Consider the following 27884-nt stretch of genomic DNA (forward strand, 5'->3'; position numbering starts at 1 on the left):
AAAAAATCACCCGAAATAGAGTATAAGTTTATCTAATTCGGCATTCGGGAAAAATAATTCCGAAAATGACAAGTATGTCCCAACTTAAATTATATAAATATCTAAATTCTATTAGAAAAATCAGATTTTTCTTATTCTCCTCTCCAAACAAATCTCAACCATTTTCCTTCAATATTTGAAACTCAGATCTACACTGAACGAGAACGATCCGAGCTTAGGCGCAAGAAGGAAAGTTGTTCCTCTCGCCGAGGGTTACGCGTGGATGCAAAGAAATCCGATTTTCGCTGGAAGAAAATTTTGGAGATTGGCCGGAGGCGATTTTTAAGTCCATTCAACCGTTAAAAATAGCTTGAAGTAGGTTGCCTTCCCTTCTACCTTCTAGTTATGCGATAATTTCATAGAAAATTCATGTGATTGTTGATAAATCGATCGTTTCATTAAGTTTATACATATTTGAACGATTTGAATCATGTTTGCATGCTTATTTATGATAGGTTTTAATTCATTTGATGTAATATAAGCATTTTATAGTTGGTATAATATTTGGATTGATTTTGGTCGAGTTTCGACGAAAAATCAGCAATTCGAAAAAGTATCCGAATGTTGAGTTTGGTTCTAATTTTTTTTGTGTTGCTTCCATATAGTATGTATACCCATTTCCTACCTTTATTTCATTAAAAACCATTAAGTATTACTTTAAGTTCTTTAATAAATAAATAAATAAATAATTCGTTTTCAATTTTGACTTAAAAAAAATCATTTTTTAGCACTTAATTAAATTTTCACAGATTTCCAGCTTTTATGTCTTATGATTTTATCTTTATTTCCGAGTCTTTCGATTCAACCAAAATCATCGAATGGAATTGGTTGATGCTCTATGGATTTCGAATTACTTTAAAGATGAAATTACTTTGATAGATATGTAGGAAATTAGATAATAGATTGATCGATTTAATTGATGAATGGATAGAGAGAACGTATGTTCTCGACTGATTGATGGGACAATGCATCCAGTTCTACGTAGTGGCCATGCCACGTAAAACGTGATTGATAGATAGAGGGATGAGATGGTTGATGGATGGAAATGACAGATAACTATCACTGGAGGGCACTACTAGACTTTGTTTGTATTTTCGATTAAAAGAAATGATATATTATATACAAAATAAACTATTTTATTTACCAGTAAAGATTTGTAGAAAACCCATAAAGAGTGACGCATTGCTGTGTATCCGGAAGCGGCGAGTCAATCTAGGATAACACTAGATGTCATATGCTCTTCAGTAGTATGGGATACCTTAGAGCATATTACAGCTTATGAAATCTGGAAATTTCTCCTACTTATTTTCTGGGAAACGTTGTGTGTAAAGGCGGTCTCTGTATAGTGTAAAGCTAGGCGGGGTTCACATGTATTGCCTCTTTATAGGCTTCGACGCGAGGGGTCTTCTGGGCTAGTTAGTGATCACTTTTAGTTTGTAGTCGTCAAACGGTCGACCTCACCTTTAGTTGAACTCAGTATTGGTTTCTTGGTCAACGGCCAATCTGAGCCGGATAAATGGTAATCCAACCGTGGTATGCTAGACCGGTCACAAAATCAGATTTATAACGATGGGATTCCACATTGGAGGTTAAGTTTGGAATATCGTATTGCCATAGCCGAGGCAGTTATATCAGCGTGTTCCTCTGCTCTCTTATCGATTACACCGTCGTGTTCTTATTATGTATCTTTTTCTTATTTTGTAATTATTGATAGATGTTTTCATTTAAAAGATTCATATATTACTTTAAATGATTGAAAATGATAGATTGAAAGTTATTATAACTTTTTACTGAGTATACTTAGACATTTATCGTATGTTACATTATGAAAACTTGCATTATTTAATTGTTCTGATGATGACTCGTGCATGTATGACTCGCTGTTAGAACGGCGTTCATCCTGCTGAGTAACATTCCCCTGTTACTCACCCTATTCTTCCCCTTTCAGATTATTCAGCTATTGAAGAGTCGTTCTTTGAGGAGTCTTTTGAGGAGGTCCTCGAGGAAGAACAAATTGATGTCTTGCCACCACCGTGTCTTTGAGGATTAGTAGGGAATCCTAATGGTTTTTGTTTGTAGATAAGAAATATGTTAGTTTATAAATTTTTGTAACCTGATGAATTATAAGAATTAAGATCTTGACTTATATCAGTATTTGTCGATTTCTTCCGCTTACTCTAGACTCTCGTATATATGTTAGTCAAATGTTTATTCCGCTGTGTATATTTTCTTTTCATAAGTATTATTATTTGTGAATGTTCTATCAGGTTGTGTGATTGATTACCTCATACCTCAAGATTCTGACTGATGAATCATAGGGATTCGTGTTGGGATTTTGGGGCGTGACAGTTAAAGAAAATTTTGAAATGATAGATTAAAGATAAGGTGAATGGGATAAAAGAAATTTTCCATAGAAGTTGCATACATCCCAAATCGTGCTAACCAATTCAATAAAAGGATTTCGGAAACTCAATCATAGTGCAAGGTCCAAGGCCAAGAGTTAGGAAGCTTATAATCAAAATCCATGTTCAAAATCAAAGTCCACAAGTTCAAATCATACCAACTTGGCCCAAAATCTATTTTCATCAAAATAAAAAACCCAAAGTATACTTACTTGACCCAAAGTCCATGTCCAAAAGCAAAGACCAAATCACACCAACTTGGTCCATGAGCTATTTTTCCTTTCTAAAGATGTAAGTGACACCCCTTCTTTCATTCCCACAAAAGCTTTGCCATTTGGCAAATTCCTATAGAACCCAACTTTCGAAGAGATTTTCATTGGTAGATTTATACTCAAAGTCCATGGGCGGATTAATCCCTTAGTGAGAAATCTTCATTATATCCAAAATAAAATATAAAAAAAACTTAAGGAGAAAATATGCTCGAGACCTTTGTAAATATGTAGAAATCATGAGAATGAACTATTTTATCCCAAAAAAAGGTAAAAGACATCAATGTACATGTACTTGATCATTTTTATCACATGTCACACTTTAAAAGGTTTCATTTTTAATAATCTACATTTACCCATACTTTTAAAGATATTTACATGAGAATCAAAGACCACCTTTCCATATGTCTTTTTTTCATTTATCCTCCTAAAAGTCAATCTTTTACTTACCACTTACCGTTACACATGTTCATCTTCTATTCATCCTCCTAAAAAATCATTTTTTTACCTATTACTTACCTTTCCATGTGTCTCTCCTAATTCATACTCCCCAAAATCACTTTTTACCTACCACATACCTTTCCACATGTCCCTTCTCCATAATAATACGATCGTGTATGTTTTTATGGAGCTAGATATTAGATGATCAAGAAGCACTACAACATTTTTTATCTACAAAGGTGGATTTTTCTGTTGCTACAGGGTATTTTTTTCGTCGGTAAAAGCTATTGTGGAGGATGAGCAACGGATCCAAGATCCAACGTTATTACCTCAATTGCTAAATGTTGTAGCGGATAACTTGTTCCGCTGTTGCAAGTAATACCTATAGCGGCGCATATTCATATCCGTTGCAATAGGTTATTTTCTTAACAAACAGAATATAATACATATAGCAGTGGATAATAATATTCACTGCAATAGGTTACTTTTAAAAAAATAAAAATATAACACATATAGCAGTGGATATTAATATCCGCTGCAATAGCTTACTTTGAAAAAAATATATAACATATATAGCGGCGGATATCAATATCCGCTGCAATAGGTTTATTTTAAAAAATAAAATATGACACATATAACAGCAGATAATAATATCCGCTACAATAGATCATTTTTAAAAAAATAAAATATAACACATATAGTGGTGGATATTAATATTTGCTGCAATATGTCATTTTTTTAATATATATATATATTACTTTTAACCTATGGCCTCCAACCTGCATACATTGAAAATAAATATATAATAAAGAGCACCATATGGAACGTGGAAATGAATATTAGTAACGTTCTATTTCCTATGAACAGAAGTGAAAATGAAAAACATTAACATTTTGCATGAAGAAACTATTAAGTACTACATTCAAGTTGTATCTTTTATTTTTTATTTTTAATGTATAAATAAGTTATTAATATATTCAACTAATTAAAACATAGAGGATTGTAAGCATGCTTATACAGAAGTATTAATGTGCTTATTTCAAGTATTAATCATTCTCCATTGGACCTCACAGATAAGGATTTTCTTATGTAATGATCAAATCTCTGTTATAATTTTAATTTATTATAGATAATTCCCTTCAATCTGAAGCATTTGACAATAAAAAAATAAAGGTTATATTTGTTCATTGAAAGCACATAATGGGTATGACGGGTATATTCTTTGAAGAACTGAGCAAACCCCATTAGAAAGGAAATTCAGGTGGTACAAATATATCATCCATCCCATGATTGATGGTGTGAGCAATTCTCTTTCTGAATTGCTATGGTGATCGTTGGTTTTCACTTTTTCCTCGTTAAATTCAAATATATTGGTCAGAAAAATAAAATAAAAAATCGAAACCACACTCAAATGATAAAAATTATGATACAGTGAATCATTTGAAAAGTGGTAAATTGCTTTAACTTACTACTATAAAGAGATTCTCCTAGGAAGATTGACCATGAGTGTAACACCCCGTATTTTTAACTCGTATTTCGAAGAGATCAGATAGTATTAATTTGAGAAATATTCTAAAAAGAAAACTTAGAATAAAGTGCCCAGATTATACCATGTTCATTTTTGTTGAAAACCAACTTTGCCATTAGTTTCAAAACGATCGAAATATATACTTTAGCTTGTAAGCAAATTTGAATTCAAGTTCGGGTGGAAAAGTTAACAAATCCTCGAATTTCGTGTTGAGCGGAACTTAAAATAGAAAAATTTTGTTAGAGGGAGAATCAGGAAGATTCGACCACACCATTAGGATCGTAACGAAAAATTATTCGAAATGGTATACTCGTTTGTCATTTTCCAAATCCGAATAATTAAGTTACGATCGAAACTAGAAATGATGGGAAAATTACAAGTATGCCCTCAGCTTTTTATAAAAGAAAGCAAACTTTCTTTTATCCTCATTTGTTTCCCTCTTCTCTAAAGAACTCAAATATCAACAATTTTCTCAAACCTAGGGTTCTCATCTCTTCACCTCAAGATTCGTTGAGAAGGAATGACCGTTGAACCCCGACGAAGAAAATAAAGTTATCGGCTACGAAGATAGCTACAACCTTACCCTCCTTGTTAACCCATTCACGTTCGTCTTCCTCATCCTCTACCAAAAATCAACAAGTAAATTAGGGTATCATCAAACTTGGAGCTTCATCTTGTTAATAGAGACTCGTCTTCTAGTGTAGAAGTAAAGGAGAGTGCCGTCGTCGAATGAGTTGCAAACCCTCGCTCACTTTGCACCAAACTCAACCCAACATCGACTTTCTTACCACCAACCTTAATTATTGTGCGAGTTCATCACTTTCGACGTCTACAAACCAAATAGGGGACTTTCGATTCCTATTGGTAACTTTAGATTTCGAAATGTGCATTTAGGTTTTACAAAACTTGTTAGTTGTTTGTAAATAGTAGAAATATTTGTTAAATTTTCAATTCATGATTAGGATTAGAGATTTGATGTTGTTTTTATCAATTATAAATGTTGAATTCGTGGGTGGGTCGAAGGGTTTGAAGAACGGAAGAAGAATCCGAAAATTTGATCAAAAAATAACCCAAAAATCGCTAAGTGTTCAGTTCTGTCTGTAGATGTCGTTGGTCCCACCGACACCTGTCGATCAGCATTCTGTCGGTTCCACCAACAAAATCAATCTTTTGCCACCGACAAAATTCTTTTGTCGGCAAGGAACCGTCGGTTCCACCGACAGAACAACCTTCTACCGCCGACAGTATTTTTTTTAGTTAAAAATCAGACTCTGACTTTCCATTTACTTTAAGTTCTTTAATGAAATTAATGTTTTACCCCCATTTTGGAACAATGGGAATGGTTTCGAGATCTGAATCTCAAATGATCAAAATCTAAATTTTGGTTTTAAGAACAAAACGTAGATTTCGACGTTTTTGACAAATTGTCAAAATGTAATAACTTTCGCGATACCTTGAATTAGACTATGAAATTTATATGGTGTCAAATCTCGTGATTAAGGTTTTCATTTTCGAAAACTCGTTTTCAATTTCAAGAACTTTGAAAAATTGAGTTTCCAATACTTAGCCAAATTTTCACCAATTTTTTTTATTTTTAACAGCTTTGGTCCCATGCATCGTCGGGACCTCGTTTTGAGTAAACCTTAATGATTTTCGATAGAAAGACCAAAAGAATGACTTTGAAATATTGAAAATGAATGGTTTGATTTGAAAAGACGAAAAGTGTAATGTCAAGAGAATGGAAAAAGGGGATGAACGGTAAAGTGTCAGAATCACACCCAAGGGGTGATGTCTGCATTTTACATTGTATGTTGTGTGTAGGTTGGTGAAGGGATTTACAGGTTATTAATGAAAGGGTTGCATATTTATTTAAGATTATGTTAGCACGTGCGTTGAGTATTGTTATTTATTTTAGGTCGGGGGGCCACAGTTGCATAGTAGGAACTGGATATCCCTTCTCAACCTTGTTCTGTTAATTTCTCTTTTGTTTAAATAAAAATATATATATATATATATATATATATATATATATATATATATATATATATATATAGGGTCAGGTTCAAGGGCCATGTGAGAAAACATGTAAGAAAACTTTCGTTTTTCAAAATAAGGGTTAGAGGTTTTGGATTGAGCTGATTTTTTGCAAGGATGGTCACTATGATGAGAAGATCATCCTCACAAAAAATCAGCTCAATCAGAAACCTCTAAATCCATCAAAAGTGATTTACAAATTAGTGATAAAAATTGAAAAAAAATCGACGGTCCACATTCTAAATCACTTTTAATGGGGTTAGAAGTTTCAGATTGGGCTGATTTTGTTTTTGGATGATCTTCCCATCATAGAGATCATCCTCACAAAAAATCAGCTCAATCTAAAATTTCTAACCCATATTTTAAAATTTTATTTACCGCCGAAAGTTTTCTTACATGTTTTCTCACATGGCCCTTGAACCTGACCCTATATATATATATATATATGTACCTATTTTGTGAGCTATTAAAGGGTTTGTAAATGCCTGAAAAGATAGTGCGTCACATCATCTAGAGGGGTGCACTATCCTAAGATATACGATAGGGACCACCAAGCTCATACGTGGTATGGGATGCGTATGAGAGTAGAGTTACAACTGGAATCCGGGTCCATTCATTTCTTATCTTTACCAGTGAACGTGTATTGTAAAGGTAGTTATATATGAGTGAAGTATTATTTTGGGAATCACATGCACGCCTGATGGGCATAGACGAAGATGATTAGTCAGTGATCACTAATAATCTAGAAGTAGTCAAATGTTTTGACACATCGAAAAGAGACCCATTGCTTACGGTCACGTCAAACGGCTTGCTTGAGCCGGATAAATGATCACCAGTGTGGTAAGCGCAGCGACCGACCACAAAATCAGAAACTAAAAGCCAGATTTACGTTGTAACATCATGTCCCGACTAGGAATGATCCAGTCGTGAATCCCAACGCTTAAATTCCATTACTCCTCCACTTGTACTATGTATCTGTTGTTATATTTTGAATTATAAACTAAAAAGCATGTCTATTATTTCAATGTTGTTAACTATATTTGCATAAAATGAAAAATGTACAATAAGTATGGATGATTGATGTTATATGTAACTTTTAAACTGTTTAGTTGCTCATCCCTGGCTATATGTACCAGTTAATCGTAGTTTCAATTGTAAAACTTGCATGTTTTGAAATGATGCAGTATGATTATTCGATCACGTTAGGTGAGGTTATTAGTAGGAATTGTTTGTGGACCTACTGGGTAACCATTGTTACTCATCCTTTCTTTCCATTTTTTTTAGTTGTAGAGCCTGTGCTTGGGGAGGCGAGTGTTGAGCCATCAGTCGAGGAGCATCTGGATGGTCAGATCGACGACCAGTTTCATTACCCCGTGAGCATTGGGATTACTTCCCTTAGGAGTTTGTTTGTCCTAGGAGGTGTACATAGTGTTTTGGGCCGAGTGATAAGGCTATGTTAGAGTGAGGATAAATTTTTGTAATTCTGTATATCTTTATTCCTTTTTGCACAACTCTGACCTCGCTTATGATATTCGTAAAATTTTTTGTCTTCCGCTTCTTATTCATTGTTGGTATGTTGCTTTATACAAGATTGTTTGGATTTGGTTTATCAGGTTTTGAGTTCCATGAAACGCTAATATAAACAGAGGAGACCATGCCGAAATTTTGAGATGCCACCTAGTGCCTTGAGGTGGCCTTGGGATTTGTGTTAGCGTTTGGCGGGGCGCCACAATGAAACTATTATATTAAAAAAGAAAACAATAATACCATTCAACTAAATATCTGGCATACTTATTGGTATTTCTCCCAAAGACATGAATATTTGATCATCGTTGCCAAGAATTCCCTGAAAAGGTGAGCAAGAACAAAACAATCAACAATTTGTTTTTTGTAATTAATGTATCAACAGAAGGAAATTATGTAATTCATAAAAAACAAACTGCAGACCAATGCCATGACAGACGTTACCATTCTCCCATTTTTTTGTGTTCTTTCCGCCTACAATTGAAGACAACCATTGTGAATGGGGAAGGTGAAGATTAACAGCAAGTGAAGATTAGCGTTAGGCTTTTTTTCGATTAAGGAACAATGCAAGCTTGCTAAGGATTTTTTACTAACTTGATTTATCTCTTGTTCCCTTTGAGCTATGAGTGCCTCGTTTTTCTTTAATTTGGACATTTGATGATGATTAAACCCCTAAAGAGATGAAGCAACAAATTAAATAGAAGTGAATGACTATCTAGTATTTTCTTTACTAGGATCAAGATACCGGGCACTATTCTGGGAGGCTAATATTTGATGTGATTAAGGACTATATAAGTAAAATTAAACATTATAAGCAAGCAAAACATCATACCATGTCACTGAAGTCATCGTCGTCTTCCAGTTTAGATGCACTTCCATTCAAATTCATTTCCAAGTCAACCCCATTTGGACTCTAATGACAAAGTAGTAATCAAACGAAGTTTAGAAACAATGTAATTCTGCATTAAATTATCAATGTAATTCTGGTTTGTCTTTTGGAGAGGAAAAAAATTAGATAAATTGAACTATGCAACTCTTGGTAAAGGAAAGCAAATCCAATTACCCAAAGAAGGGGAACAGGGCCATTAAGTCAATTTTGGAGTATAGTCTACCAAACATTATTATTATTTTTTCTAAATTAATAAAATTTTATCACAAACAATACAAAAGAAGAAGTCCAACCAGATCTCTTTTTGCTGTCGGAGACGCTTCAAATAAGTCGATTGTTTCTTATGAAGCTCCAACGAAAGGTTTTGAAGATCTGTAGCAAGAGAATGCTACAGACGAAATAGTAAAATGTGATCACCGTCCATCACTAAAGGTCACATAATGACACATATTAGGTATTATTACACTATAAAACATATCTTTCAAAATGAGCAAGTGAAAGTGGCTTATATTTGTCCTTGTATGTAATGAAGACAGATAACATTTTTCCTGAAAACAAATGAATCTCTGTTTCCCACACCAAAGAACATTTGAAATCATGGCATAGTTTATCTAATAAGGAACAATACTTGTAGGATCTTTGCCACATCGAACATATATTGACATAAGGACACAATCCAATACATCCTATCATGTGCTCCAAGAAGCCTCATCATAGTTTCCCATTACCCTTGAGCATCACTGGGCCCACAACTTAGTAAAGTCTAATCAAACCGTTGAAATCCAAACCCATCTTTATATAACCAGAAATCTAATTGACTAAACAGTCATCAAATTTCATCTTCATAATCTCCATTTGAATGGCCGGACGCGTCCCATCAATGGCCCTAAAAGTGGATTCTACTTTGGCATGGAGGGGAAGGGATGACCATCTTAAGGCAACAACTTGAGAAACTTGTATCTTTTAAATCCTGAGCATTCATTGGCAACCACCATCTCTCATTGTTTTAAAATTTTCCTAAACAGGTTGGCAGGACAAAATGACTACTCTCAGTTATCTTTCATGCAAAAGTGTATATCTAGCCATTGGAGAGACTCAAGGATGATCTTAAGAAAGTCATTAGTTTTTGCTGAATTTGAAAACTAAAAGAAAGATAAAGGATACACTTTAAGTGAGAGGGATTCATTTTTGGAAACTATTAACAAAAACATCTACAACTTAACAAGAAATGGATGAACAATTGGAGGTGGGTTGGTCTCGCAAATCATGGCAGAGGGAATGGAATCATATTATGATGGTTATGAGATAGTTTTAACTCAGAATCCATCAACATCTAGATTCATTACAAGCCAATCTCACACAAGCAAAATTATATCTAGGGCGCTCAACAACAGAAACCCTATTATTATACAAGCAAAACAAGCCTAGAGATATTCCTTAAACCCAAGTACCCAACATTCTGAGCTATATACCTACTGTAAGAAGCCTAGAGAGATTCCTTAAACCCAAGTACCCAACATTCTGAGCTATATACCTCAACTATAAAAGAGAGAATGCCAGTACATGGCAGCCAATGGATTCATATTCTAGATGGGAGTTGTTGCAATGGGTTCATATTCTAGATGACTAAGGCAACCAATTATATATGAACTCTTAAATAGAGCAAGGAAAACCATCAACATAGTGATTGGAGTAGGAAAAATTACATTGTATATATGTCACTCGAACCACTGCCACCAAATAAACTCTGCCCCCTGCTCCAAAATCAGCAATGAAAATTTCATTAGAAAGTGGCATTGTCATAAACCAACGCATAAACAACGAAAATTTCATTAGAAAGTGGTTGAGATGACCAATGAGGCTTACAGACAAAGACCATCCTCCTTTATTTTCTTGAACGACTCCTCACCCTTTTTTCATCATCATCATTCCAACATTATTAACATAATTGTGTAGCTTAAAACACCTCTTGAAGCAAATCAACAATCCATAGAGTAGAACCAATAATGGAGTCGGTTCATCAACTTAGCACATAAATTTCCAAATGGCAAATCTTTGTTCCTTATTTACTAAAGGATGTATTCATCAATAACATCCATTTATAGGGTGGAGAGAAGGCAAAGAGTTTATATTCCAGTTAGGTTTCTTAACCTATCAAAGAAAAATCAAATAAATAAAAATGTTTATTTTCCATATTAACTTGTATTAGGACTTATATTATGTTGAAATTTTAGAGAGTCTAAGGTTTTGTTTTGTTTTGTTTTTTTTTTTTTTTAATTTCAATTTACATTTATTCTTATTTCAATTGGGTATGAATTATTAAAATCTGTAATGGGTTAATTTCTTGAAATCTTTGGGGCTCCTCACAAGTTCTGGGACCTACACAGGTCATTTGATTGGCTACTTTTAATAGGCAGGTTAAAGGCATATTGCATTATTTATTTCTAGATATTAGATTTGGCCATAGTTTGGGTGACATAGATGAACAACTAGAAAAGTATATGAAGGGATTCTGACAGTCCAATATACATGAAAAATTGTTTGCTAGGCATACCTTAGAAAGTATAGTAACTACAAACACTGTATAAGAGATGGTCTACTAATCCAAAATTACCCAAGCATATAAAACAGAAACCAAAGAGGAAGGTAGGGAGTTTCATAGTGTTATTATTAGTAAAATCCAACAAGGTAGGGAGTTTCATAGTGTTATTATTGGTAAAATCCAATGGAGCTAAAATCAAAATGTTAAAAACCAATTGACCAATTTACAACAAAATATGAATTACGTTTCCACTAAGCTTCCTAACAGAGATGGGTATTCAAAGCGAATTAATCAAGGTGGAATCTAGTATTCAATCAAGGTGTGCCTTATAAGAGATTATGAATTGTAATCTTGACTAATAGGGAAAAGATGGGATGTGCACAAATATCTATATATATAAATGAATTGAACTCATTTGCCGGTTCAACACTCAAAAAAGACTGCCAGAAAAACTAGGTTAGATGGCTTTGGCAAACCTCTTGTGGTGGATGTCATGGGTTCATTCCACTCTTGAGGATACATGATTATAACAACTAGTTGGTACATTGGCTAGCATGCCTCATAGCACATAAAAAAGATAACACTGAAAGCGCCCTCGATCCGCGGGGTGCGCGGATCCGCTTTCGACCTTTGAGGTTTGGGAGTCGCCACCTAGTTATTACGGTCTAGGAACCGATCAATGACTCTAAACGGATAAAGAACTAATCTAGAACAAAAAAAACTGAATTCGGGGATCATGCTACGGGGTTGGAAGGTGTTAGGCACCAACCTCGCCCGGCCATAGCCGGTCTCTACTAATTTTCCAAATAAGTTACAATGCTAAAAAAAATCTAGATAAAAAAAAGTAAGAAATTATACCTTTCCGATAGCAAAGACCTTTTTCCCTCAGATCCAACAAAAATTGCTCATTGTACCGTATTCCTTGCTTCGTTCTGTCTCCGGATTTGATTTCTGATCTCCAAGGCAAGGTATCTCCTTTTTTAATCTGGATTCTTTGAGTTTGTTATGGATTTTGAGGTGTTTTGGAAGGGCTTTTAGGTATTTTTTAGGCTAAAATCGAAGGAGGAATATTAGGTAAGGAGTTAGGACTCCAAAACTAGGATTTATGGGAGGTTAGGGGGCTTTTAGACCTACTTCTCTTAGGGTTTATGATTTGATACGAAAATAGGGTGTGAGGACCTCTATTTATAGATTTTTTTAGGGGTTGATTTAGATAGAGTTAGTATTTAATTAGAGTTCTTTTAATTAGAGTTGTGTTTTAGTTAGAATTATTTTAGGTAGAGTTGTGTTTTAATTAGAATTGTTTTAGGTGAAGTTGTGTTTTAGTTAGAACTCTATTAGATAGAGTTATTATTTAATTAGAACTCTATTATGATTGTGACTTTTGGTCTTATTTGATTGACTTTTAATGTTTTGACTTTAGTCTTAATTGATTGACTTTTAATATCTTGACTTTAGTATTGCTTAATTGACTTTAATTTTGACTTTAGTCTCACTTGATTGACTTTAATACCTTGACTTTAGTCTTGCTTGATTGACTTTAATTTTTGGAGAACCCCCCTTCTATTATATCTGTAATTCTTTGGACCCCCAAATGGAGGGGTCCTTAAAGAAATATCTCACGAACCCTCAACAATTTTGCCTGAGAGTCCGATTGATCGATTTCTTTAGTTCAAAATTTTAAATTAATTTCATTAATGTTTCTCTTTAATTATTTAATGTTTTATTTATTAATTTCAAAATTTTTAATTATGAAAATTGTGAAATTACCGTTTTGCCGTCGGAGAGGACTTTTCACGTTTTAAGTCGTTTTTAATGTTTTAGAATCGATTTTTCGTAAGGAATTCAATGGAAATATTAGTTTGTGTCATTTATGAAATTTTTTGTGTGAAATGATCATGAACTTTATGAGGGGCATTTTCGTAATTTTGTTAAATTCTGTAAAAATTGGTGAAATGATTTATTTGGTTTCGATTTGTTATTTTATGTGTTTTAATGAGTTTTCCTAATCGTAACGTAAGCTCTAGAGTTGTTTTGATGTTAGGGGTATTTTGGTCATTTTTAGTGATTTTTATTGTGAAGCTTCTTTTTGATTTGAAAAATTATGATTTCTATGTTTCTGAGGTTAAATTTTCCTAGCGTAGCGTGATTTCTTCAGTTTTGTCAGTTCGAGATACCTCTTCCGGATTTCTGAAATATTTCTAATAACAAAATAAAGTAATGGAATAAACATCCATCATTGGGAATCGTTGCGATAAGGTTGACGAGTTGATTAATCAGGCGAGTGCAAAAATGGGATGTCTACAGATGCCCCTCTTTGGCAGAGGGTTGAAGCAAAGTAGATAGCAAATCTATTTCGGTAGATAGTGCGATATCCGAATGCCAAAGCTAGTGACAGTTCATTTTGCAGCCTGATTTAGCAATTCGTCAGGGTGTTCGGATCCTTGAGCGTAAAACTTTGCCCGAACTAAAAGGTTGTCAGGTCCTCAAGCTTGAACTCTCACTGACGATGTCAGATCCTCGAATTTTAGAAAAATTCTTCCTGACTAACGCAAAAGTGCACGTGTGTGCAATGGTGTGATGCTTACTGAGTAAAAATGTGTCAGGTCCTAGAGATGTTCCCTCATTGATAATAATGATTTAAAATTGAAATGTGCTTATGCAACGAAAGCAATCATGGCAAGGTCGAATAATGAGGTAATTGGAGTCATAACATTGTAGGAACTTCTTTAAATCTTATTTGAAATTCTTTTTTAGAGTTCAAAAAAGTTTGAGTCTCGCTTATCGGACTCGAGCCTATTGTAGCCACGCTTCTCGGGCTAAGAAACTTAAGCAATCCTGTAAAATTCATTTTATGATTCAGACAAAGCTGGAGTCTCCTTTCTCAGACTCTAGCTAAGGTTTACAGGAACTTAAACAATCCTATTAAAATTGAAGTCTCGTTTCTCAGACTCGAACTAAGGTTTATAGGCACTTCAAAAAACCTATTCATTCTATGATTCCAAAAGGTGGAGTCTCGCTTCTCGGACTCGAATCTAGGTTTGTAGGCACTTCAAAAAGCCTACTCATTCTATGATTCAAAAAGTTAGAATCTCGTTTCTCTGACTTGAACTTAGGTTTATAGGCACTTCAAAAAGTCTATTCATTCTATGATTCAAAAAGTTGGAGTCTCGTTTCTCGGACTCGAACTTAGATTTGTAGGCACTTCAAAAAGCCTATTCATTCTATGATTCAAAAAGTTGGAGTCTCGTTTCTCGGACTTAAACTTAGGTTTATAGGCACTTCAAAAATCCTATTCATTCTATGATTTAAAAAGTTGGAGTCTCGTTTCTCGGACTCGAACTTAGGTTTGCAGGTACTTCAAAAAACCTATTCATTCTATGATTCAAAAAGTTGGAGTCTCATTTCTCGGACTCGAACTTAGGTTTGTAGGCACTTCAAAAAGCCTATTCATTCTATGATTCAAAAAGTTGGAGTCTCGTTTATCAGACTAGAACTTAGGTTTGTAGGCACTTCAAAAAGTCTATTCATTCTATGATTTAAAAAGTTGGAGTCTCGTTTCTCGGACTCGAACTTACTAAGCCACATTTCTCGGGTTTAGATTTATAGGAACTTAAACAATCCTATTAATTGAGCTCAAAGTTTGAAAGATCGGGCCTTTATTGGCTTATCATGCATCTGGATTCATAATTGTCATTGGACTTCATTGGACTTTTAAATAAGATTTTCCTTTTTATCATGTGATTAAGAACAAAACTTTGAAATTAAATGATTTTCAAAAAATGCCCCTAGTTTCAAGGTTGGCTTTAACTAGAATTTGACTACGAGACTGATGGAGTGGATTACACTTGAAAAACATAGACTCTGATGTATGACAGACAGAAGAACTAACATTCCTTTAAATTTAAGACTTTTAAGGTTATCATATGTGCAATAAGGGATTGATCATTATTTTTGAGAAATGCTTGAGCTGGACTTAGAAAATCTTGATAAATATTATAATAGAAGATCTTTCTCTTCAAAGTGGTTGATGATTCTACATATTCCATTAGCAAATACTTGAACAAGTAAACATACTTTTGAAGATCCTACAATGTTAAAGATGACCTCTGATTTTTTTCGACTTCAACATTATCTTCGTTGGGTGTGAGCTCTTGGCTGAAAAATGAATATTGTGGCTTGAATGGTTCTGCATTTTCTACTTTCTGCACAAGCTTCCTTCTGAATTTTTCTTCTTGATGGGATTTTTTCTCCCATTTGATGATGCCCTAATTTTTACCTAGTTCGTCTCTTCAGATTTTCGATCTAGCGGACTTTGTTTCTCTTTTTTTTGATGATGCCTTGATTTTTGCCTATGTCACCTTTTCAGGTTTTCAACCTAGCAGGCTTTCTTTTTTATGGTTATGCCCTAAATTTTGCCTAAGTCACTTTTTCGAATTTTCGACTTAGCGGGCTTCTCTTTTTTTTCTTGATGATCTTGTATAACCAACTCGACAACTTCTCAGTTCCCTGCACCTTAACCAAGTCAATTAGCATTCAGGAGGACTTAATAGGTGGGCTTAGGATATGGTTTAGAAAGAAAAGATATAAGGCTCAACTTCCCAAAATGCCCCTAGTTTGATATTCTCTCTTTTCTGTCAATTATTTTGATTTTTTTTCTAAATGCCCCTAGTTTGGCATTCTTTTCTTTTTATCAATTCTTTTGATTCTTTTTTATAATGCCCCTAGTTTGACATTCTTTTCTTTTGAATCTTTCAATATGGGATTTTCCTTTTACATGACACTTTTCTTAAGAGAATACACTTATTCTTTACGTGATCGGGCCTGAAGTAACTTCTCAAGTTGCCTACGTAACCCAAATATTTCTTTTTTATTTGGGATCAGGTCAAAACATAGTTCATACTAAGATTCCCTCCCAAGGTTGGTCGGTGTGATTTAGAAAGAAAAGGCTATTTATTTTTATTTTTTTAAAAGGTTGCGAGGGGCTAAAGAAAGTTTTTTTTGGTAAGACAGGGAAATGGTTCAACCAAATGAGGCCTCCTTTGATGAATGCTGCTCGACTTGGTCTAAGTTTCAGGAATTCGATATCTGGATTACTCTGTCGAGTAAGGTCTTCTTTTGAGAATGAATATTCTTCAGTCTTCTTTTGTGAAATCGAGTATGATTGAGTTTTCTGACTATTCAACTCTTCTAAAACTTCGAGAAAATCTTTTATTCTCTTATGAATGAAACTCTCCTATTTTGAGTGAGAAACATGGTAGATCCACTTGTAAGTCTTAGCGTCTTTGTCGATGCTTTCAGTTACATCATTTTTGACCAATAATCTTTGACTTTGAAATCACTCTTGACTTTATGTCTTGATCTATATTTTTATACGATCCATCCATATATCCTTATGAGGCAATGCAAGAAACATTGTTGAATTTCTCAAGTAAGTTTACTATTCTCATGTTCTTTTGAGGATAATGTATCACCCATTTGCACTTTTTGAGTGTACTCTTTATTTCAAATATTTATCGAGCTTGATTAGTGAGATTTGAGTCATTTCTCATGTTATGCTCAAATCGTTATTACACGTATGATAATCAGAAACTTCTTTATTTTATTGGAATTAAAAAATATAAACTAACAAACTCGTCGAAGACTCGAGAGTTGAAGAAAGACTAACGTAATTGAAAAAACTAACTGGATTTAAAGACTGACGAAAACTGGATTGAAACTCAAAGAAAAATCAGGGATAATTATGTACAAAGCGAGAAGGTCCTTCTGGGTGGATGGACTACTTGGACTTGACATTGGTACTTTGACTAGATGACTTTTTTTACGGACCCAAAATGACACAGATGAGGGTTTAGAACGTTTAGGAGTACCTAAGATTAACCATCGATTCTGAAGGTTTGACTCTTAACCACATGATTAAAATTTTGATATAAATTAGTCCTCCGGTGGGAAATATCAAATCCAAATGCACTATAAGTCTCTATTGACCAAGAATGTGAGAAAGATTAGACGCGGGTCTACCCCTGATTGGGATTGAACCTTTGATCAGACAAATTAATTTGATCCTAAGATCGAATCTTTCTATACAAAGTGGTCTGGATCTTTAAAAGTGAAATCAATTAGTCCAACTGATTTGGTATTGATCAGTTTGATCCATTTGTCAATTGGGCCAACTGGTTTAAGTGGTTCGATTTAATCGGTACATTTCACCGATTGGGTCGGACTGATATTGCAGGTTTTATTTGATTATTCTGGATCGGTTCCGCCCACTTACCTGTTGGTTGGATTGAATAAAGCAACCCGGGAACACCTATAGTCAGTTCGGGTCGTGACCTACAATGAAGGTTTTTAGACTCTAAGCATACTACGTGCAATGCATTTTATTTGGCCACCCTTACCCAAATACACCTATATACCTCTCGATACGTGGTGACTTGGTTTGATATGCCGTATAGGTGATAATCTAAAATCTCAACTCACTTCTCTGAAGTCAAAAACAGCTAGTTTGATCTCCAGTTGAGAGGTAGTGCACGATGCTGAGCAAGGGCCCACTTAAATACCTCTCGTCTAGAATAGATGTAGTCTATCCCCCTCGTACAATAGGGTACAGCGGGGCAAGATCTTGCTTAGGCACCGATTTTGACCAAGAAGTGCAATTGATATACTTAGATTATCTTTTACATACCTATGGGTATGAGTCAAGAGTTGTAGCTTTTATAAATGGTTTGGCATCTCACAAGGGGACCGATCACGTACTAGTACTACGTTGGCAATCGGGACATGTGACTGTATGGCTCACAATAGGTAAAAGGCTCAGGTCGCTCCAGCCTGAGTGCACCAATATACTTCTCAGAATCACCTGATCAGACGGTATTGATGCCCCAGTTTGATATACCCTAAGGTACATGACTGGAGTTGTGGTTTTCATGAATGACGTCGCATCTCCGAAGAGACCGAGCCACGCACTAGTGCCACGTTGGCTATATAGGACGTGTAATTGTGCAAAACAGTAAACGTGCATGTGGCGTGTGCAAAATAGGGTGGGGTGTGCCCGGGGTCTTTTCAAAATAGATGGGCCTGATTAACATATCAAAATACATAAACCATAGCATCTAAATCCAAATCAAGGCCCGTATATCAAAATTAGGATCATGGCATGTGTATGAGATATCACATAAATATTTACTATCAAATCAATAATTGGATTGATCGTCAATCAATGGCATGTGATCAAGGTATTAAAGAAGGTTGGATATGCCTTAGGCATCAAAACATGGCCTAAGGTCAATAATCAAGATATATACCAATCAAAACCAATCAACAACTTAGTTAAATCGCGATTACCCACATCTCACAACAAAATGTCGTATCACCAAAATCGAATATCACATGGTATACGAGTTTAACTAAGGAGATTTTGCCCAAAAAAATCTTAATGGTCCAATCGAGGGTCACTTTTGACAATCCGAAATAATCAGAAATTTCAAGGGACATTGAAACTAGAACAATGGTTAATGAGATAAAAAATTTCTTTTCTATTTATTTATTTATTTATTTATTTTTTTAAAATAATCTCAAAATCAAAATAATTTTATAAAAGACAAAACACAAAGATATTTAGACACATATGTTGTTGTTGGCCACACTAAAAACTTGGTTTTAAAAAAAAAATTCTTTTTTCTTTTTTTTGAAACGAAACAAGGAAAAATAAAAAATTGCTCTTTTATCAGTTTTGGGGTTTGATGGAATTATAATTCAATACAAGTTAAACCCCTTAATTGTCCGAAAATCGTAATATCTGATTCAAAACTCTTCATCGATGTTTTTCGACTAATAAACATCGACAGATCAGGAAACGGCTTGATGAAACAACATCATGTAATTGGTTCTTGAAACCAAAAGGCGATTAATAGCCATTAACCATTGCTCCTGTGAGGAAAGCATATAGGGGAAAGTCACACCTGATTATCTATTTTACCAACTCCACCTAATAAGCATTCGGCCATTAACGTTCTCAACTATCTAAAACCGAGAGCAGCGACTATAACTAACCATGTCAACAAAACTAAACAAGAGAAGAGCCGAGAAGAAAGAAAGAAAAAAAAATTAAAAACTCCAAAAATTTATGATTCTGGCAGCATTGACGAACCAAGATCCTGGTTTTTCATTCAAAATCAACCTATCCATTTCAAAATCGAAAGATTTGATTGGAGAGAAAAAAAATCGAAAATTTCTGCCATGAAACCCCTTTAAAAAAAAACGAACAACATCGGGTTTGATTCGATCATAATAGAACGATTTAGGTTCTATATTTTTTTATCGGCCTCTTGAGATCTCTGAATTTATAAATAACCCGAACTAGCAAGCTCTGGATTTCTCTTCGACAGGAGAGATCGTTCTTCCTTTGATTAAATCATTTTCTTTGAGTCGGTTTTGAAAGGAACGATTGGTTCCAAACTCTGAACCAGGAAAAAATCAGCGATTTTGATTAAGAATTACGAATGATCGGGCTGAGATTTCAGCCGATCGAACAGAGAGACATTCGGCCTCTTGGTTAAGGACGATGGACAGGAGGGTAGTGTTTTTTAAGAAGATGATGTGATAGTAGAAAAAACGTAATTTTGTTTATTACACACCAACTTAGTGTTGTTGTAAACAGAACCCTTAAAAAAATAATTAAAAAAAAAAAAAAAATTTGTTGCACACCAGCCATAAAAAATAAAACGTTGCTGTTCCTAGCAGCAATTATTTCATGAATTTTTTTTTAGTTGTTTTTTTTTTTTAACAAAAACAAATTAAAAATGTTGTCACCCACCTGCCATCAAGTAAAAAAACGTTGTTGTTCCTAGAAGCAATTATTTTATGATTATTTTTTTTTTTTAAGGAAAATTGTCAAATGCCAGATCAAGCACACACCTAAATTTTTAATTGAAATATACTTACATGTGTAAAAAAAATCATGGTCCCATAACCATTATCCCATCCTCAATAAGACTATTCCTTTGAAATCTTGCATTATTTAGGGTCATTCGGAATGACTTTCGATTGAACCATAAAAGTAATGCTCGATTGAACCATAAAAATAACATGCCGAGATATCAAATATTCAAAATCAAAACACATGCTCAATAATCGAATCAAAACACAAAGATGCAAATAAAATAATAAATAAACAAATAAACCAACAAAATAAAAAAAACATTCTAGGTAATTTTAGCAATGCTCCCATACTTGGGGTTTTTCCAGTTTGATCCTCAATGTCCCCAGCAGAGTCGCTACTGAAAGCGCCCTCGATCCGCGGGGTGTGCGGATCAGTTTTCGACCCTTGAGGTTTGGGAGTCGCCACCTAGTTATTACGGTCTAGGAACCGATCAATGACTCTAAACGGATAAAGAACTAATCTAGAACAGAACAAACTGAATTCGGGGATCATGTTACGGGGTTGGAAGGTGTTAGGCACCAACCCCGCCCGGCCATAGCCGGTCTCTACTAATTTCTCAAATAAGTTACATTGCTAAAAAAAACCTAGATAAAAAAAAGTAAGAAATTATACCTTTCCGATAACAAAGACCTTGTTCCCTCAGATCCGACAAAAATTGCTCATTGTACCGTATTCCTTTCTTCGTTCTGTCTCCGGATTTGATTTCTGATCTCCAAGGCAAGGTATCTCCTTTTTTAATCTGGATTCTTTGAGTTTGTTATGGATTTTGAGGTGTTTTGGAAGGGCTTTTAGGTATTTTTTAGGCTAAAATCGAAGGAGGAATATTAGGTAAGGAGTTAGGACTCCAAAACTAGGATTTATGGGAGGTTAGGGGGGCTTTTAGACCTACTTCTCTTAGGGTTTATGATTTGATACGAAAATAGGGTGTGAGGACCTCTATTTATAGATTTTTTTAGTGGTTGATTTAGATAGAGTTAGTGTTTAATTAGAGTTCTTTTAATTAGAGTTGTGTTTTAGTTAGAATTATTTTAGGTAGAGTTGTGTTTTAATTATAATTGTTTTAGGTGAAGTTGTGTTTTAGTTAGAGCTCTATTAGATAGAGTTATTATTTAATTAGAACTCTATTATGATTTTGACTTTTGGTCTTATTTGATTGACTTTTAATATTTTGACTTTAGTCTTAATTGATTGACTTTTAATATATTGACTTTAGTATTGCTTAATTGACTTTAATTTTGACTTTAGTCTCACTTGATTGACTTTAATACCTTGACTTTAGTCTTGCTTGATTGACTTTAATTTTTGGAGAACCCCCCTTCTATTATATCTGTAATTCTTTGGACCCCCAAATGGAGGGGTCCTTAAAGAAATATCTCACGAACCCTCAACAATTTTGCCTGAGAGTCCGATTGATCGATTTCTTTAGTTCAAAATTTTAAATTAATTTCATTAATGTTTCTCTTTAATTATTTAATATTTTATTTATTAATTTCGAAAATTTTAATTATGAAAATTGTGAAATTACCGTTTTACCGCCAGAGAGGACTTTTCACGTTTTAAGTCGGTTTTTAATGTTTTAGAATCGATTTTTCGTAAGGAATTCAATGGAAATATTAGTTTGTGTCATTTATGAAAATTTTTATGTGAAATGGTCATGAATTTTATGAGGGGTATTTTCGTAATTTTGTTAAATTCTGTGAAAATTGGCGAAATGACTTATTTGGTTTCGATTTGTTATTTTATGTGTTTTAATGAGTTTTCCTAATCGTAACGTAGGCTCTAGAGTTGTTTTGATGTTAGGGGTATTTTGATAATTTGGTCATTTTTAGTGATTTTTATCATGAAGTTTCTTTTTTATCTGAAAAATGATGATTTATATGTTTCTAAGGTCAAATTTTCCTAGCGTAGCGTGGTTTCTACAGTTTTGTCAGTTCGAGATACCTCTTCCGGATTTCTGAAACATTTTTGGTAACAAAATAAAGCAATGGAATAAACATCCATCATTGGGAATCGTTGCGATCGGATTGACGAGTTGATTAATCAGGCGAGTGCAAAAATGGGATGTCTACACATATGTTCATCACTGAAGGCTTGTACATGAAGGCATATCAAGTAAATTGAAGATAAACTACATGGTTTGTGCTTAAGTGGTGTGTGGAGGTGTACCCACATACATACCCACAAAAAGGACACTAATAACAATAGGAAATAACTTAAAATCATCATATTCATTGGAAGCTTGTCCCAAAGCATTGGAGTCAGATGAACAGATCATGCTAACAAAGCATAGCCAATCTTATGTCGTCTCATAAATTATTATTTTTAATTTGATTGGGAGATCACAGTTACATGGAACTTCAAAAGTACACCTCCACTTTTATCTTCTAGCTTTAATTTAATAGATAACATCAAGCTCTTTTTCTTTACTGTTCAATTAACGTGTGATGGATAACAAGGTACCCACTTCTCGTCAATCCATTAAGAATTCTGCATTAGATGCAAATCTTAAGCTACAAATAATCTATCCAAGATACACGAGGAATTTGTTTCCGTGCATAAGAAATAAGAAGGAAACTGAAATTTAAGTCTCATGTAATAATTGGCGCATAGAAAGCATCTCACCAATTAGAAGTCCACGATAAGAGAATCTAGGCTGATCAACAATACTACATGGGGCCAAACAAACTTCAATTATTCTAGTTGTAAAATTGAAATGGCACAATTGGCTAAATGTTTACAAGATGACATGCCAACATCTTTTTTTGTAAGATAAGATATCTGGTTCCTAAAGCAGCAAATAATAAAAGCATATATTAAAATGGTCATCTTTGTTTGATTTTTCAATGTGAGTGTCAAAAATAATTCAATTGTAATACAAGTGAAAGAAAGGAACCTGCAAACCATGCAGGGCCTCATAAACCGTCTGTGCACACCATGTTAACTAATCACAAAGCTTGATTGATCATGCAACCTATGCATCCATTGAGCTTTTAAATGAAAGTTGAGTATACAATGTATGATAAACTAGAACAAAACAAGAAAAAAATGTGGATACCATGAAGATCACTACAAAGATGAGTTGGTCTCATTAGTATTATACATTGCATTTACCAAAATCACATAAATGTACTCAATGTAACAAATTTGATAGTTCAATTCATTATATGTCCTAATATAAAATGCAAGGAACGTTGATGAAGAATTATACAAATTAGAGTGATGGGCATTGAATAACAAAAAAAAGAAAAAAAAATATACCAGATACATCTGCAATCTCGAAAATGTCACATGTTATTTAGTTCTTGTTGTTATTTAGAAATTCCAACTTTTGAAGAAAGAGTTTGTGTGGTTTTTAAAAAGATAAATTAAATTTACCAGTTTATTCTGTACTTGAGCTATAATCACTGCCAACTTTCTTTTCTACTTTATCAACAAAGTCAATAGCTGTCCTACATTTACTAAACAGAGAATCTTCATACACGGGGCCATTATACACAACTTCATAACTTGAAACAATTTTTTCCAGTGTATTTTCAACAAACTGATTTTGGGTGATGACAAAAAAAGTAGGGAAGGAATTAAAATCATTGAACTTAAATCAGGCCACACAGACAAATGCAAAAAAAAAAAAAAAAATGGAAACATGCACATCTGCCTACAGAATAAGGTTTCTCACCAGTTTGGAGCCTGAACTTTTCCCACTTTTCTTCGTATTCTCCAAGTTCCTTTCCATAAGCTCTTCCTTGAGATTTTTTCCCCTTAGAACCAAAAACTTTTCTATCTTCCCAAATATCAATCTTGGTAGAGGACATGTGAAAAATGCAACTATAAATGACACATGAATGAATGTCCTTTGGAATATACTCAATAGAAATTATTAGTATTCTAAAGATAAAAAAAGGGAACAAAGAAGGGCCTCGCAAAAGAACAAATATAAGAAATAAAAGCTTTGTTGGGGATTGCCGATGAAAGCATGCAAATGATGGATTCCCATTGGTTTCTCCCAATTGACTCACTAACGAATACTAGCTGTTGGTTCCTTAGCTTCTCCAACATTGTCTTTGCATCAAATCTATTATATAAGAATAAGAAGAGTTAAACACAAGTTTATATGGCCTTACCTATATGTAGGAACGAAGATGATAAAAATGAAAATTATAGATTTGAATCAAATCAAGTAAAACATACCAAAAACCGCATTGAATTAAACTTGCAAATTGAAAGAAAGGGGAAAAAATAGAACATCCGGTTAGAGGAACTCAATGCAAAAGGGGAAACCAATAAATACACCTTATTGGATAAACTTTCAAGCAAATTCAAAAGCTTATGTAGGCCAATAAACTACTTGACAAAAATACAAACCCACCAAACAAGGAAGTTCAATAGATAAAAATAGAAACTTTAGAGTGATTTAAAATATAATGTAAAGCAAAGTATGATTTGCAACAGAGTCCAAAAAATAGAATATTTTAATTTTGGGACATAAAGCATTAGAGAATAAATATATTCAAAACTAACACACAACAATTTCCTAATCAGAGACTCATAATCAAAATTATTTGTTTTGTTAGGAATTTGTTCTCAGTTCTCATCAACTTCCAATAAATCAAACCAATATTTTTTATCAAAATAAAAATGCCAATGATTTCAACAAAAATTGATAGAAATCTGATTCAAAGAAGCTAGAATTCATTAAAACTGAAATAGAAAAACTAGAGTTTTAAAAAAATCTATAATAATTACAGAATTTGGAGGTAAAAAACTAAAGTACCATTCACAATTCAGAAACAAAAGAGACTAAAATCAAAAGAAAAAAAATGAAACATATGAAGAAGAGATAAGATTGAAAACCTTTTCAAGTTGCAATCTTTGGGTTGCCATCTCCTTCTCCAAAAAAATCCCAGCTTTCTATCTCCACTCTCCTCATCATTAAATCCCAACCACAGAAACCTCTGAGTTTGCCCATGAAACAGAAACCCTTGTTTAACACTTATGTAATCTAAGTAAGAGAAGCAACAGAGGAAGAAAAACACCTCGACTCTTCATTTCTTTTATGACATCTTAGAAAAAAGAGCCTCGATTTAGGGTTTGTTACGGTGGTTCACAAAATTGTCATAGATTTTCACTATCAAAATCACTATGGTTTTGTTTCTTACTTATTCAAAGGCGTTTCCAACGAAACCACCTCCTTTCATCGCCTATCTTGCCGCCCCATGAAAATCACCCAAATAATATACCTCTACAAGCCCTTGATTTTGTAGTGAGAGAGGGAAAGAAAGAGACGAAGGATAAGGGGAAAAATGAAAGGGAAGAGGAATCACGGACTTTTTTTCAGTCAATTTTTTTAAGTATTTTTTTATCGGCGGATTTTTTTATCTATTGCCATTTGTAGATAAATCGGGTGAGAAATTTTTTTGCCCTATGCATGGGTCCCTATAGTGGTGGATAAAATGATCTGCTGCAAAAAATGTATCATATTGCATTCCTATAACGGCAGATAAAATGATTCACTGCAAAAATGTACCATACAATTTTTTTTATGCTATGCATGGGTCCCTATAGCGACGGATAAAATGATCTGTTGCAAAAAATGTACCATACAATTTTTTGTGCTATGCATGGGTCTTTATTGCGGTGGATAAAATGATCCATTGCAAAAAATATATCATATGGATCCCTATAGTAGCGGATAAAATGATCCGCTTCAAAAAATGTATCATATAATTTTTTTGTGCTATGCATGGGTCCCTATAATGGCGGATAAAATGATCAGCTACAAAATATGTATCATACAACGCTATACATGGGTCCCTATAGCGGCGGATAAAATGATCTGTTGCAAAAAATGTACCATACTATAGCTGAAATAGTCATCCGCTGCTATAAACCGACGCTTTAAATAAAAAATGTTGTAGTGAAGCATCGTGTTTAATAGAAATGAGTATGTAGAGATGGATGATTAGGAAATTTGAAATTAAAAATCAATACATTCATGAAATGTTATATCATATGTGAACATTTGAATCAGATTCTGATAATATGTGGAAAAAACCCCCCTAAGTGGTTGGCTCAATGGCAATTTTAGACCGATAAGCGATTAATGCTTGTAGGTCATGAATTTGATACCCAGTGTGAGCATTAATTCTTCTAGTGCCACCTGCGAGGGCGCACCCTCACTTACCTGGTGCGTGTGATGTCTGGGCATTGCCCATGTCTCGGGACTAGTCCTTGGACAAGACCATGATCTATGGATTGGGCAAAGTCCATATACAGGCCCGATCCACTATTTATAAGGGATACTCGATTATCAAAAAAATATATGTGAAGAAAATGTCAAATGTATTTAATATATATATATATATATATATATATATCATATTATAGTTTTATGTTATTTTATTAACGAGATACAAAAAGTAGTTTAGTATGAAGTATTTACCTTAAGAGTTTAAAACAATTTGAATGTTTCATAATAATGCTCCAATATTAATGTTAGAAGCATTTTGATAATTATGGAAGAATCCAACATTTTTTTTTAAATTATTGATAAACATGTTTTTAATGATTTCAATAATTCGGTGCCAGTGGGAATTAAACTCAAGTTTATGGTATCACTACCCAAATACTTTACTAACTAAGCTAGTTGGCTCTAGAAGAATCCAACTTACAAAAGCTATATTTACCAAACGATAATCCCAATTTTGTACCAAATGATTTTCTCAAATATTATTCTTCTACTTCCCACCTAGGAAAGACAAAAAAAAAAAAAAAAACCCAATGGTAATACCAAATAAGACCTGTAAATCGCATGAAAAGTTGTGTAAATTTTCACAAGTTTCACTTGTTTTATTGAGGACATTATATAACTATTTAAAATCTATTACCTATATAAAAAGGGAATCTATGGTACAACTTTTTTCTTGACAAAAATGCCCTCTTTAAAAAAATTCATTTTATATCCTATATTTGATTTATCGTGAGAAGAAACTAATCATCTTCTCATCTCTTCATCTCCTTAAATTTATCTATTATATTATACTTATATAAAAAGAGAAATTATAGCAGGACTTTTTTCTTGACAAAAATGCCCTCTTTGAAAAAAAAATTCCTTGTATATCCTATATTTGATTTATCATGAGAAGAAACTCTTCATCTTCACCTCTTCTCATCTCCTTGAATTTATGAGAAAAGACTCAACATTATTCACATTCTTGCTAGATTCATCCGTTTTCAGGGTTTATATATCTTCATCGCCTCTTCAACTTCATTGAAGAA

At 33.8% G+C, this 27884-nt stretch overlaps 1 protein-coding gene across 3 annotated transcripts in view; it reads right to left on the reverse strand.

Annotated features, from left to right (window-relative positions):
• Positions 1-25917, reverse strand: part of LOC147386445 (influenza virus NS1A-binding protein) — a 40549-nt gene extending 14632 nt beyond the window's left edge. The window contains exons 1-8 of one of the 3 annotated variants that reach the window (XM_086424340.1): positions 25766-25917; positions 25461-25561; positions 24286-24681; positions 10833-10880; positions 9070-9150; positions 8832-8909; positions 8682-8711; positions 8505-8559 (exon numbers count right to left, since the gene is read on the reverse strand). The gene's annotated coding sequence lies outside the window, so the exon portion shown is untranslated. The remainder of the gene's footprint in view (positions 1-8504; positions 8560-8681; positions 8712-8831; positions 8910-9069; positions 9151-10832; positions 10881-24285; positions 24682-25460; positions 25562-25765) is intronic. The other 2 variants (XM_086424341.1, XM_086424342.1) reach the window with 2 other exon arrangements.
• Positions 25918-27884: the final 1967 nt, after the last annotated feature.

The sequence above is a fragment of the Akebia trifoliata genome, chromosome 14 (genome assembly GCF_017979445.1).
Source record: "Akebia trifoliata isolate Shusen 1 chromosome 14, ASM1797944v1, whole genome shotgun sequence".
Classification (NCBI taxonomy): Eukaryota; Viridiplantae; Streptophyta; class Magnoliopsida; order Ranunculales; family Lardizabalaceae; genus Akebia; species Akebia trifoliata.